This window comes from Glycine soja, chromosome 10, assembly GCF_004193775.1.
Source record: "Glycine soja cultivar W05 chromosome 10, ASM419377v2, whole genome shotgun sequence".
Taxonomy (NCBI): Eukaryota; Viridiplantae; Streptophyta; class Magnoliopsida; order Fabales; family Fabaceae; genus Glycine; species Glycine soja.
The window spans coordinates 34,260,309-34,274,437 of NC_041011.1; the positions used below are offsets into that span (position 1 = coordinate 34,260,309).

Consider the following 14,129-nt stretch of genomic DNA (forward strand, 5'->3'; position numbering starts at 1 on the left):
GATCAAGTAAAAATTAATCATATTCATTAATCATGGTAACCATGTCGGACCAAGTACATATGAATTAAAACTTACCTTCCTCATGGCCAGCAATAGGTACATCATCTAAATCATCCTCATTCTCAACAGCTTTTGGAATTGGATCACATTCCAAGTACAACATCTGTGGAACTTCTTCTAAAATTGGATCTACTTCATGATGAAAATAAACATTTATCTCATTCTCATTTTCAAAAGCATCCATAACTAAGTGTAATATATCTCCATCAGTTGTACAACTCCTTAACCCATGATTAAAATCTAAGTCTTTATCAATCAACCAAAAACATTCTCCTATATTGTTATACTTCTTACAAGCTTTCACCAGATCATATAAGATAAATGCATTCAGGCAATCTGCAGATATATCCTTCCAAACGTCAAATTCTCCGCCTATATATTCAACATTTCCAACACTGGCACGTGGAGTGAATCTTCCTCCATGGTGCAATACTAAAGTTATATTGTCATTCATTCTACACAATCAGAAACCATAAACATTGTCATATATTAGGAAATAAAAAACCTACCTCAAACTCAAACATAGGCACATCACACAACAACATGCAATGTCATCTATAAAAATAGAGCATCATAAACGAAAATAATAAAGGATCATAAACCTCCCTACGAAGACAATGTAAATGAAACCCCTTGGACATATAAAACCCCAAATCAAACCACCAAAACAATGCAAACATATTGAACGCAAAATAACCACCAACCTGACAAAAAGCGCGAACCCTCACAATCACGAGAATGCAGGGGAGGGAAGAGCAAACCGCAAACAGTTAAAAAACCCTACAAACAGTAAGACAGTGAAAGGGAAAATGGGTTTACTTCATTTTTGATTTCTTTTTAACCTAATTTTTCAATTCAGTCCTTGCCTTGCCACATAGGATTGCTGACTTGGACTCATACTTGCCACATTGGGATGCTTAAGTGGACTGAGGTTTGCCAAATAGACATTTGACTAACGGAGGAAATTAGATTTTAACAGTAGGGACTTATTTGCATAACGGAGGTAAAGTTAGGGACTATTATGAATTAAAATTTAAGTCAGGGACTAATATGCAAACTGGTTACAATCTCAGGGACTAAATTGCCTATTCACTCCAAAATATTCTATTGTCTCAAAAAAATATTCCAATAAAATTGCTTCATCATCAATGTCGTTCAGGTAAATAGTGATCAATATGCACTTGAAGTTTTGTGCATAGCAAAAATGTATAATCTATGAGATGAATATATATATATATATATATATATATATATATATATATATATATATATATAGCCAAAAAAATATTAAATGTCTAAATACAATTGAAATGTTTATGCTAAATCAGTACATTTCAAAATTCTTGGTTGCATTCAATTTAATTTCTTGCAAGATAATATAAACTAAAGTTAGAAAGTTATTGAAGTGCAATGTGAGGAAAAGGATTGTTAGTCATTGGACTACAACATAAGGAAAAAGAGAAACAACTAAATTAGCAGAAGTAAAAACATCAAGAAATCTAAATTCACAACATTTACCTGCTATGTTTCACAAAAGAAGCCTAAATCAATACGATATTACATCTAACATAGGTAAACCATGACAACATATCTCTTTTTGGATCTTAAAATCATGTACAATTTCTCTAAACAATTGGTTCCATCTAATCTAAATGATTAATTGTTACAAATCTCATATATGCATGTAAACGTATTAACCAGAAAGTCAATTATAGTTCAAAGTCTTCTAATTAATTTTTTTTAATAAAAAGCATATTAATGCAGATAAAAATTATTTCAAATAAAACTAATAAACTAACATTTATCAATAAAAAATAATACAAAACATAATTATGATAAAGAAACAAAACTCGATGCATATACACTTTCAGTTGCATTGGTTGTTGATCATGTTTTTTTTTAACAAGTTTACTCTATTTGATTGAGAACTATTTGTATACCTTTATTATAATATTTTTTATAAATAGCTATCTTGTTTTAGTATTTTGAATTGCTTACGTATGAATTTTATCAAAATTGAGTCTCTGAAGTTATGCTACTACTGCAACAAATAGAAAATGTCAGGTTTGTTGGAATTTTAGAGAATTTTTATAAAATATCAATAATCACCAGAAACACATTACATTGGATTACTTGGATCCATAATGATTAATCAAACAAACGCAACGGAATCTGAATCTGTAGGTAACCGGTGGCTTCATAGTTCTTCCTCAACCGGAACCTCTTTATTCCCTAATAAGACATTTGTAACTCTTTAGATGGGAAGAATAAAAACTATATGTGACAGGTCAATATATTAGAGATCATAGCCTTCTTATAGTGTATTAATCTAATAGGGTTCCCACTATCTACTAATGAGCCAACACTGACATATGCTCATTTAAGTCCATATCATCTGATTTAGTTGTCTAACTAGCTCACTTAATTTGATCACATAAAGTAAAACTCACTAATGATAAATAGCTAATATAATTCTCTTATAATATTAGCCCACATTAATTATTGGAATAGAAAATTCCAACAATCTCTCACTTGGGCTACATATTGTAGCGATTATATCAAAATCCTTAAGCGTGCATCCGTACACTATTTGCCTTTAGACTCCCACCTTAATAACCTGGTCCATCTCATGTATCAATAATGAAATCACTGTGACTTTTGTCACTATAAAAAATGCAACTAGACCCCAATGAAAAACACATCAATGCACTTAATAACATAGGTCAATATGGATAAGTAACATGGAAATTACATGCAATGTGATTTCAGTCATGTCTATTTCCAACTAGTCCAAATTTTATTCTTTATAGAGATCTATCCAAACATAACATAAATATTGCAAACAAAATAAGTTGATAATGAAATGATAAACTTCAACTTTATTTCTGCAGAAAATCCAAACAACAAAATGTTTGTAAACCATAAGATATATAATATAATCAAGACTCCCACTAAACTAAGGTATTATAAGGAATTACACCCATAGCAATGCGCTCATGGAAAAACTTTAAGTGTCAGACCTTTAGTAAGTGGATTAGCTAGCATGGAACGAGTTCCTATATGTTCTATACAAATCTGTATTTTCTAAATTCTTTATTTAACAACCAAATACTTTATATCAATAAACTTTGACTTGGTTGAATCCTTAATAAGACTGCTAAGATATTGTCCCAATAAACACCCGATGGCTACTTAATGTTGGCGACAATAGGCAAGTCAGTTTCAATAATTTAGCAATCGTAAATTCTAGTATGATGTCTCATAGCAAAATATTAACTCCACCAACATGGTTAAATGTGGATCCTTATCTGAAGTGATTGCTATTAAGACATTCCGAAAAAATTGAAGTCAGAATATCCAATGATCTCTAAACTTCTAGACTTTCGATATGAAAACATGTAGTTTCTTGTTCTCTTCAATTAACGCATAATGCGCTTTACTACTTTCTAGTGTTCAATACCAAGATTACTCATATATCACCTTAGGACTTCAACTAAAAAATTATTTCAGGAAAATAAAAATAAACTTAAGAATACATGATAAATTATAATATAATTGTTTTGCAACAATAAACCGTATGATGCTAGTAGGATGTCATCAACGTATAATACCAAAATAATAAACTTACTCCCAATGAACTTTTAGCACACACAATAGAAGAGAGACTTACTTAAAAGCATAAATAAATTGCTTTAGTTTGCATACCATAGACTTTAGATCGGTTTTCTGGTTGCACCGTATAAAGTGTTTCATCAATGTTTCTATTTAGAAACGTAATCTTTACATCCATCTATGCCAAAAAAAAATATCAAAATGATCTACACCGTCATTATATTCCTAAGAAAGTCTTTCTAAGAAATTAAAGAGAATTTTTCTTTGTGATCAATGTCTTTCTTCTCATAAAACTTTTGGTAACAAGACAAACTTTATATATCTCAATATTACCCATTGAATCCCTTTTGACTATAGATATTTATCTACAACTTATGGGATTCCCACTTTCAGGCAATTTGACGATATCCCAAATGTCATGTTCAAGTTTTTAAAGAAATATAACAATCATTCAAATTATATTTTTCTTTTCTCTAGTGGATCTTTCTAATGACACTTCTTGAGGTTATTGAGTTTGAACTTTAGATGGTGCTTGAGAGAAAATTTTAGTGTTGTCTTGTCTTTTAATAATGTTAGGAGTAACATTATTATTTAATTACCATATCCATTTCTTGAACAATGGTAAGTACAAAGACTTTTCTATTGTCAACAACATGTTATTCTTTAAAGACAACACTCCTTATGTTTCCTTCCTTCCAAACTCAATTTCCTCAAGGAATTTTGCACGTCTCAAACATGATCTTAAAGTGGGATTGTAAAACTTACACATGCGAGAGCTTTAAATGTAACAAAAAAAATTGCAACTAATTATCTTTAAGTCTAGCTTACCTTCATGCAGCCTATAAGACATTGCTTCAACTGGACATCCCCAAATGTGCAAATGCCTAATGTTGGAATTTTCCTGGCTCACACCTAATAGGGGTTCTTAATGACTACTTTAATTGGTACCCTAAAAAGATATAAATTTCATTCTTTAATGTCTTTCCCAAAGTGACTTTGGTAGAGAAGAATTAAACTTTTTACCATATCTATACAAGTCTAGTTTCATCATTCTGCAACTTTGTTCATGCTAGGTTTGTCTAACATTATATTTTGTAAAACAATTTCATAATTATTGAAGAAAACACATAGAGGACTCCAAACGTTGCACCTTATGTCATATCTACCATAATATTCTCCACAGTCATATTTGACAACCTTAATTTTCTTTCCTAGTTGAAGTTCAACTTCAGCTTTGAAAGACTAAATGTCCAGAGGCCAAAACTTCTCATAATTTAAATAAAGAGTAATCATCTATGAACATAATAAAATATATTTTTATTTTCATTCCATGAATCCATAAGGAATAGAACACAAATATATGTATGTATTAGTTCTAAAACATCCTTAGTTCTTTCAACACCTGAATTCTTTTTTGTTTGTTTATTTTCCCTTTATATACTCAATGTAGACTATAAGGTCCAACCAATATAAATGATCCATAATTTCCTATAACACAAACATTCAAATTTTCTATTAAGAGATATTACTTAAGTGCTTATGTTATAAAGTGATGAAATTCTCATTTAATTTTAAGTTTTGTACCACCGAAAATTGTTTGCAATAGGAACACTTAAATATCCATAAAAAAAGCTAACTTGCAACATTTGAATCACATGAGATACTAACTTTATTATTTCTAATTGAACAAGAATAACTGAATTTGTCCAAATTAGAAATAAAATTCGGTTTAATAAATAGCTCAATATATGTCTCAACCAAATTCAAATGAAATTGAGTCTTTTAAAGCAACATAAAAGTTCCCATAGCTTTAACTGCAACTTTATGTCATCGCCCAATAAAAGAATCATTCATTATCACTTGGCGGATGACTCCATAGGTAGCATCGTATAGACATGCTTTTGTGAGTAGTAGAACCAAAATACACCCATTAATGTCTTTTGGTACAAAAATAAATTAACTTTAAAACAAACAAAAATGAGAAGTTTACCATTCTTCACACACTAAATAGTGTAATTGAGACCTTTTTTTTATGTCTCATCCTACAAAAGCAACAAGAAATTTTTTTATCTTGTTTTCATGTTTATTTTCTAAAAATAAAAAATAAAAAATTATAGAATATCCTCAACTCTCAAGTGACTCGATTCAAACTCTAAATTTTATACATGGAGTTTTGGAATTCAAATAATATGAGTAATTTAAAATGTAGTGGTAACAACAACAACAATTAAAGAAGAGAACAATAAACATACAATGCACAAATAATCTTTATGGTAAATTTCAAAACCCAAACAAGATATCTAGCGCACCATTAATGCTCAATCTTTGGATTGAAAAAAACTAACTACAAGTGATACTCTCAACGCATTGATCAAACATTGGTGATAAATCTATCAAACAAAGGTTGTCTTTGGACACTCCATTGCTCACATGAAAAACTTATATGATGATTACTCTGGTCAAATAATGATTGTCTCTGAACATTTCATTATTCATATGGAAAATCACACTATTTATAATCACCACATGTTTACTATCGCAAGCATGTAATTATTCTGCCAAATTGTGTCTTCTTTTGGGCCGAGCACAATTCACATGAATAATTCCATGCAATATCCATGTAAATTCAATTAAATCAACTTATGCAACAGATGCTACTTTGGCAACATGTTGTTTCAATCAATTTAACCCAAAAATACAAGACAATTTAATATAATAAATGGGAGGTCTTAAAATCACACAACTTTCACATATAATTTAGTTATATAAAAATATATATAACAAAATATGCAAATATTTTATAGAACAGACCCATCATAAGATACCTAGCACAAAATTAATTCCTAGAGAAATTAATTTGTAATTGGTACTCTCAACGCAATGATCAACTATTGACAATAAATTTTGTCAAATAATAGCCTTTCTTCGGCCTGACTATTATTCACATGAAAACACTTTTATAATTGTCACACATTTATCATGTACAAAATATTATTTGGCCAAATTGTGTCTTCCTTTGGGCCGAACACAATTCACATAAATAATTTTATGCAAAAATCTATGAAATTTTAATCAAATCAATTTTTACAATAGGGATTACTTTGACAATATATCGTGTCAATCAATTTAATTAAAAAAAATCACTAGATATGAAAATAAATGGGAATGATACCACTAACTTAACTTAAAAACAAACAAGAGTAAGGGATGTACCTTTCTTTATATGCCATGCAACATACCTTGGACACTCTTTCTTCATGTGTCCAGACTTCTTGTAGAAGTAACAAGTAAATTCTTCATCTTTCTTTTGTTTCTTTTGCTGAGAGCACCCTTAGTTTTCTTTTTCTTATTTTTTTTTTCTTATTCTGAGATGTCAAGCTTAAATGAGTATTTTCAGATCTGTCTTTCTTCTGCCTCTCTTCCTCTTGCACACAATGAGATATAAGCTCATTAATGGACCATTTGTTCTTCTGAGTTTTATAGCTCACTTTGAATGACCCAAAGTGTGCAAGAAGTGAGATCAAAACTAAATGCACGAGCAGGTCTTCCCCAAGCTCTAGCTTAAGTGCTTTCAATTTTGATGACAAGTTAGACATTTGCATTATGTACTCCCTTATATAACTTTTCCCTTTTTTTAACCAATAAAAATAAAAACAAAAACAAAAAATGCATGCGCAAGAAACCTCCTTATATGTATTATGAAGAGTAGCCATGAAGAAAAGCTGTTCACAAAACTAAATAACAATGCAAAAAAATAAAATACACTCGAATTTAAATCAAATATCCAATACGGCAATATTTGAATTTACCGACAATTAATATGTGTTGTTTAAAAAAAAATTAGGTTCATATAACCAAAGCAATCCATGTATAATTCGAATCAAATAACTTTAAATCCCAATAATCTAACAGTAATGGTGGCTCTGATACTACTTGTTGGAATTTTAGGGGATCCTTATAAAATACCAATAACCACCAAAAACACATTACGTTAGATTATCAAGAAGAGTTTTAGGAATACCTGGATCCATCATGGTTGATCAAACAAGCATCCATCATGATTGATCAAATAAACACATCAGAATCAAAATCTATAGGTAACTAGTGACTTCATGGTTTATCCTCAACCAGAACCTCTTTATTCCTTAATAGGACCTTCATAACTCGTCAGATGAGGAGAAAAGAAACTATGTGTGACAGCTCGGTATATTGGGACCATAGCCTTCTTATAGCGTATTAACCTAATAGGGTTCTCATTATCCCCCAATGGGCCAACACTGATATATGCTCATTTAAGTCCATATTATCTGATTTAGTTGTCTAACGGGCTCACTTAATTTGATCACATAAAATAAAACCCACTAATAATAATAACTAATATAATTGTCTTATAATACTATGCCACATTAATTATTGGAATAGAAAATTCTAACAAGTTTTTTGTAACAAAAAACTCAATAAGAAACTTCATATTTTGTTTAGGTTGGTATTTGTTAAAGTGAGTCATGAATTTATATAGCATATATAACTATCACTAAGAAGAAATGTGCCAGATAACATTAATAAAAAACTAGCAACAAAAATAACATTGCAATCAGAGTAAACTTCTATTAGATGCATTCATATAATATTCATATCATATTACTAATGAGTAATGACTAGAAATATTAGATGCATAATGAATTCATAAGTTTGTAAATAACTTAGAATGCAAATGCATACAAAGTGAGATGAACTAATCCAAATTAATGAGTAATAAGTTAAATAAATCAATATGAGTATGTTGTCAATACAACCTATTTTAGTTGTGAAAATGAGCATGCCAACAACAAATTTTATATAAGAACTTCATACACATTTGATGATGACAACATGTTCTTAGTTCTTCTTGTAAATGGAATCAACATTGAATTCAATGAAACATGGAAGCAATACATATCTAAGAACATGATACTGCAGTCAACATAGTTTAAATTTTTTAGTAAAAGAACATTCCAATAAAGTTGCATTATTTACAAGATGCAAACTGAATCAAATTCTATATATTGTTCCCTACTTAACTATCATATATAGTAATCAATGAAAATTTTCAAAACTAGTTCCACTTAATAACCAAATAAAGTATATATTCTCAAGTATTCAATTTATGGTTTTAAGTTTTAACAAACACCAACCACCATATGCCACTACTAAAAAATCTATTTTTTACGTCACACATTCTAAGACGGTTTGCGGAGGTGGCATTTTTGTAATAAAATGGAAGACAACGACGACGTTTCCATATAACCATCTTTGAATAATAGGTAAATATAGATGCGATGGCAAACTTGTAAATTTCAGCTTTTGTACAAAGACGGTTTAAACCCAAAAATTGTCTTTGTTTGCTTATTGGTTTTTGCACCTAAGTGACTCAGTCCTTCATTCACTCGCGATCTCTGAATCCTTCACTAACCTGACAATGCCTCTATGCCCTCACTGAGATCGTGCCCTCTGTCAATCGCAGGGCGGCCTGCCATCTCCAGTGCCACTCCATCATTGTGTTGCTTTAACATCGTCAAAGTGCATAAGTGATTCCTTAACTGAAGCTTAGCCCCAATTTAGGTATGTGTCCTAAATTTTGTATTAAACTAAATTGCCAGTTGGATTAATTATTTAATTCATGCATTACTCATGGTTCGGTGTTTGAAACTTTGTACCTGTACAACTTTACCAATTATTCCAACTCATAGTATACGAAGACAGGAAAAGCTTCTCATTCTAACTAAAGCATGGTCATGTTAATTGAGTCAAACCTTAGATGTAGCATTGCATCCATTATTTTACACTAATGCACTTAATATGGAACCAGCATATATTCATTTAGACTTTATACTTCATTTGTGGGTTGAATATGAATTATCTGTTTGAACACTACAGGCTAAGCTTGTGCCAGTTTCCAATTTCATATCATTTGTCAATCCTAAATTGCCTTTGTTTCCACAACTTGCTCAGGGGAAGTCCTGGGATCAACTAAGTTTCCCTCATCCATTTTCTCCAATTTGTCTACCTTCCATATCTGTCTAGGTAGCTTTATTATGTTCTACACCAATTGAATCACAAAAGTTGTACACATAAAGTAGTGAGGTCAATGTTATTATATATATAGCAAGTGATCCTGAAAAAAAAAATGGTTTGTATTATGATTATTGACCAACTGGTGTGCAACTTAGGTAAGTGATCAAACATAGTCTATGTGTAAGTACATTTGGGGTTACCCTACTGTATGGGTTTTTCTGTTGTGCATGTTGTTAAGCATTGGAGTTAAAATATATAGTATGAATGCAACAAGTGCATCATACATTGGAGAAAGACAATCTTTAAAGGAGAGAAAGAAGAGAGCATTTAAATGGCTTTCCTCTATTCTACTCAACCAACAAAGAACAATTTTCAAACCAGTAGAGGTAGAGCTATTTCACTTTGCCAGCAAGCCATCTTGGCTTCAATTCTTCCCCTTGTGTACCATGTCATGATTTTTTTCTACAAAAATCTTAATTAATGAAACGCATAATACACATCCATAGTATACCTTGAGTTCACAAAGACTTGTACACTTGCCGCTCGTAGGGTACTCTAACACCTAAGACTAGTCACCATATACAACAATAGTTAGGACAATTTCTAGGTTGGAGATCATGGAAGCTAATACCATTATCACAAATTCACAAAATAGTCACTTATTTTTTTATAAAAAAAAAACTCTCTTAAGAAGACACAAATAAGCACTTGTTTCTTTAAAATAAGATGAACCAAACATGTATGATCCATAAACATGAAAAAATTGATATTAATAATTTCTCCATTCAATAATAAGAATAGTGAAATAGTTGATGTAATTTAAGTTAACAGATAAAAAAAACTTAAAAAACCACCACCACCACAAAAAAAAAAAACAAGAAATGACTAAAAGTTACGATGGAATCTAAAATTAGGAAGGCAATCCTACACACCTGTTGCTTATCCAAGAACTAGATTTTTAATTAACTCAATTATCTCAAGTATGAGTTAGAAGGAATTTGTCATTGATTGCTAAGCATAACATGTAAGCATAATGAGTTCCTAGGATAAAGAAGTTTAAGCATGCAATTGTTAACAATGAATTGCAAAAAACCGTATGTTCACCTCGTCTTCAGATCTAGGTAGGGTTGGAAGAGGAACTAGTTGCTGATTGAACCTTTGAACACTGTACAATTCCATGACCTTGTCATAATTCTCTGCCCACCACCTATGAGCTTGCCATTTATTAAACATTTCAGATTGATCCATATATCAAATAAAATAAAATAATCGGTATGTACAGTCCTCAAACAGCTAAAAAAACAAAAAAGAAATGTGACATTGCACACTAGTATATTTCCCTTCATTAAAAAGATTTCAACACAAAAATGTAAACATGGAATTCTAATTGCTATTTTCAGACTAACAACCAATATTCAAAGGCAGACAAAAAAAACTTGCAAGTTATAGTAGTGTAAAAAAATTTCAAAAGTGAGTCCAATATGCATAAGGCAATTGCTTTAGGTGGTTACCCCTCTTAAGAAAATAAAAAAGCAGGTTAATTTTTGTAGAGGAAAAAGTTTTGTTCCCACAACATCCATGTTGTTCAAATTTGAATTTAGTAGCTCTTGACTGATTTAAGATTCATGATCTTCTTGATTGTTTCCAATTCAATTCTGACTTCTGAAACAAGATAAGGAGAAGCTCAAGCTTTGATGAAAGACAGATGATCCTAAAGTTATGAGTGTAATGACAAAAACCCAAAGGACACTTAACTCCCAACAAAAAAAGGACTTATTTTTAACTTAGTTAAAGCAATGAAACTATTATAAATAAAGTATAATTTCATATTCATAAACTATTAATGATTGAATGGTTCCTTCTAATATCCCTTTATAATTATTGTATTTAAATTTTAAATTTAGAATAGAAATGGGGAAGGGTGTGACAAATTTTGCTTGTTTTTCATAAAACGAATGGTACAAAACCAAGCCATGCCTTTTTCTTTGCATAAGTTCCTTTCTTTTCTTTTTTTTTTCTTTTTATGGGCTGAGAAGGAGGGAGGGAGTGCATTTGAATGATCTGGCTAGAAGATAAAAATCATTTTTGCTTTTGTCCCAGCCAAGCATGAGTTACTAACTATGGAACGAAAGAGGCACAATAGAAACAAGATAGATCCTGCCAATCTAGAATCTGGACAACCTTTGAAAAGCATGAGATCACTCCCAAACAAACATTACTTAGTTTTTCCAGATTAAAGAATAAGGGAGACAATTTAAAACACAACAAAGGAAAAAGTCTCACATTGGCTAAAAAGGCGAGTTGCCTCTACCACATGACAAAGGCATATGCTTACACATACACATACACTCCTCCAAATGTGCAATCTCAAAACACACACATGAGGATTAGTAGTAATAGTACTTGAACTGTATCCTCTTAAGATCATTCCCTCCCTGAGGCAATGAAACAAAAGTAATAAGCACACTAGGCTCAACTTGTGCAATCCCCTCCTTAGGCTCATCCTCCTCCATGAACATCACTAACTCAGTTCGTCCACTCACTGATCCTAGTGTTCCTTCTCCACTTGAAAGCCCTTTCACCTTACCATTTTCCACTTCGTTCCCCCACATCGTTGGGGTTGAATTGGAGCTCCCAATTCTTTGGTAGGACCAATTGAACCTTGCTGAATCTGACCCCATATCTGAGTCTGCATACTTCCTATTCCTGTTACCATTTGAAGATCCTGAAGATGGCCTGTAGCTCTTATATGCCAAGAAGCCTTCACTACCATGTCCTTGATCTGAAAAACAAAAACCACCCCTTTTGGAAACCATAGTTCCCTCTTTAAGTAAAACAAATCATTAAAAGACAACCCAAAAACAAAATTGAATCCTCCTAGGTCTGTTGGTATTACTATTAGGCTATTAACATTGTACTCATTCATTAACCACAATTGGACAGGAGGGACTCATAGGTTACGAGTTCCAACAATCATTCAACCTAATCTTTCTTAAAATGAAATATTTCATAATTCAGTATTGTCTTGTAGTGTCACTATTGATACTGTGATTTAGCAGATTCATATAGCTTAATTACTTAGTTCTTTGATGCTTTAGGGCTTGAACACTATCTTCACTAGCTATAGCATGTTGAGTTTTCGAAGAATCAGGCTTCCCACACTTTTCCAATGAGCCTTCCTCAACTCTGGTACTACCATTAACCTGATCAGGTCCTGACCTGCAATGGTCCAGTACTTGTGATGCTTCTATTTCATTTTTGGAAAGGGAATCTTTCATAGCATTTGAAGACATCCCAAATGGAGTCTTAATGGTGGTATATGATGGTGCCTTGAATGTTTCAGTTCCAACTTTACATTGCTTCTTAAACATCATATGGAGGCATCTACCTTGTTCTTCTATTCACAACTGTAGGTTTCTTTGAATCTGACAGAAAGAAGAAGGGAATGAGATAAATAGTATTAGACCTATGAAAAAGATATGATTAGTATAAGAGAAATAAGTGGGATGCCTCCAACAATTAACCTTTTGCAATTCAAAATATAAACCCCTAATATTAATAACAGTATTACATAAATTAGTTTCACACTTGATTAAAGAAACAAATGTTTTAACCAATATAGCCAAAATTAAAAACCAATAGCCTACATGACAAGCATGGTAACCAGCTAATCATATTCTTTTGATCCTCTTAAGATGAAAAAGACATAGCACAACATTCATAAGAAAGTGTTGTAACTCTTACAACTAAAATATGTATCTTCAACAAGTCAAGATATATGATTGGGAATGACTAGTAAATGAAGCTGATAATTTATTAAAAGATACAATTAATAAGTAGGAATCAAAATGCAGAGAACAGGAGGAGTGTTAGGTGGTTTGGTGGTTGGGGAAGGGGGAGGGGCATAAGGCTTGGAGTGATAAGGAGGTCATGGGTTAAAATCCCCACACTAATATAACATGCTAATTACTAACATTTGACTATAAAAAAATGCAAAGAACAAGATGAGTAATAAACAATATTAAATTCTTTATGCACATAAAATTTGCATCCCTTCAGTTTCTTTCACCAACTTACAAAGACACAGACTTCATTTGTAGTTGACTTAAATTACAAGTAAAAGTTTATTCTTATCAGTGCCACTATGCTATAAAACATGAATTTCTATAATCATGGCAATGGCAACCATGGTTGAAAAAATTAAAAACCAAACTAGCTAGTCTGATTGAAAACCCAATGATTGATATGATAATCTATCCAATCAACCTACATAACTGAATGCCTGAAAAACCCTTTGATTATAGACTTGTAGTTGTCCAATTTTGAAAATTTTCAACACAAACAATTAAGGTATTATATAATTATAATTCATTAAGTGGATAGATAAAAACCTCAGTCTATAT

General features: G+C 31.4%; 1 pseudogene; it reads right to left on the minus strand.

Moving 5' to 3' along the window:
- Positions 1–9,631: 9,631 nt before the first annotated feature.
- LOC114371666 lies at positions 9,632–13,097 on the minus strand (annotated as a pseudogene).
- Between the last annotated feature and the right edge of the window lie 1,032 nt (positions 13,098–14,129).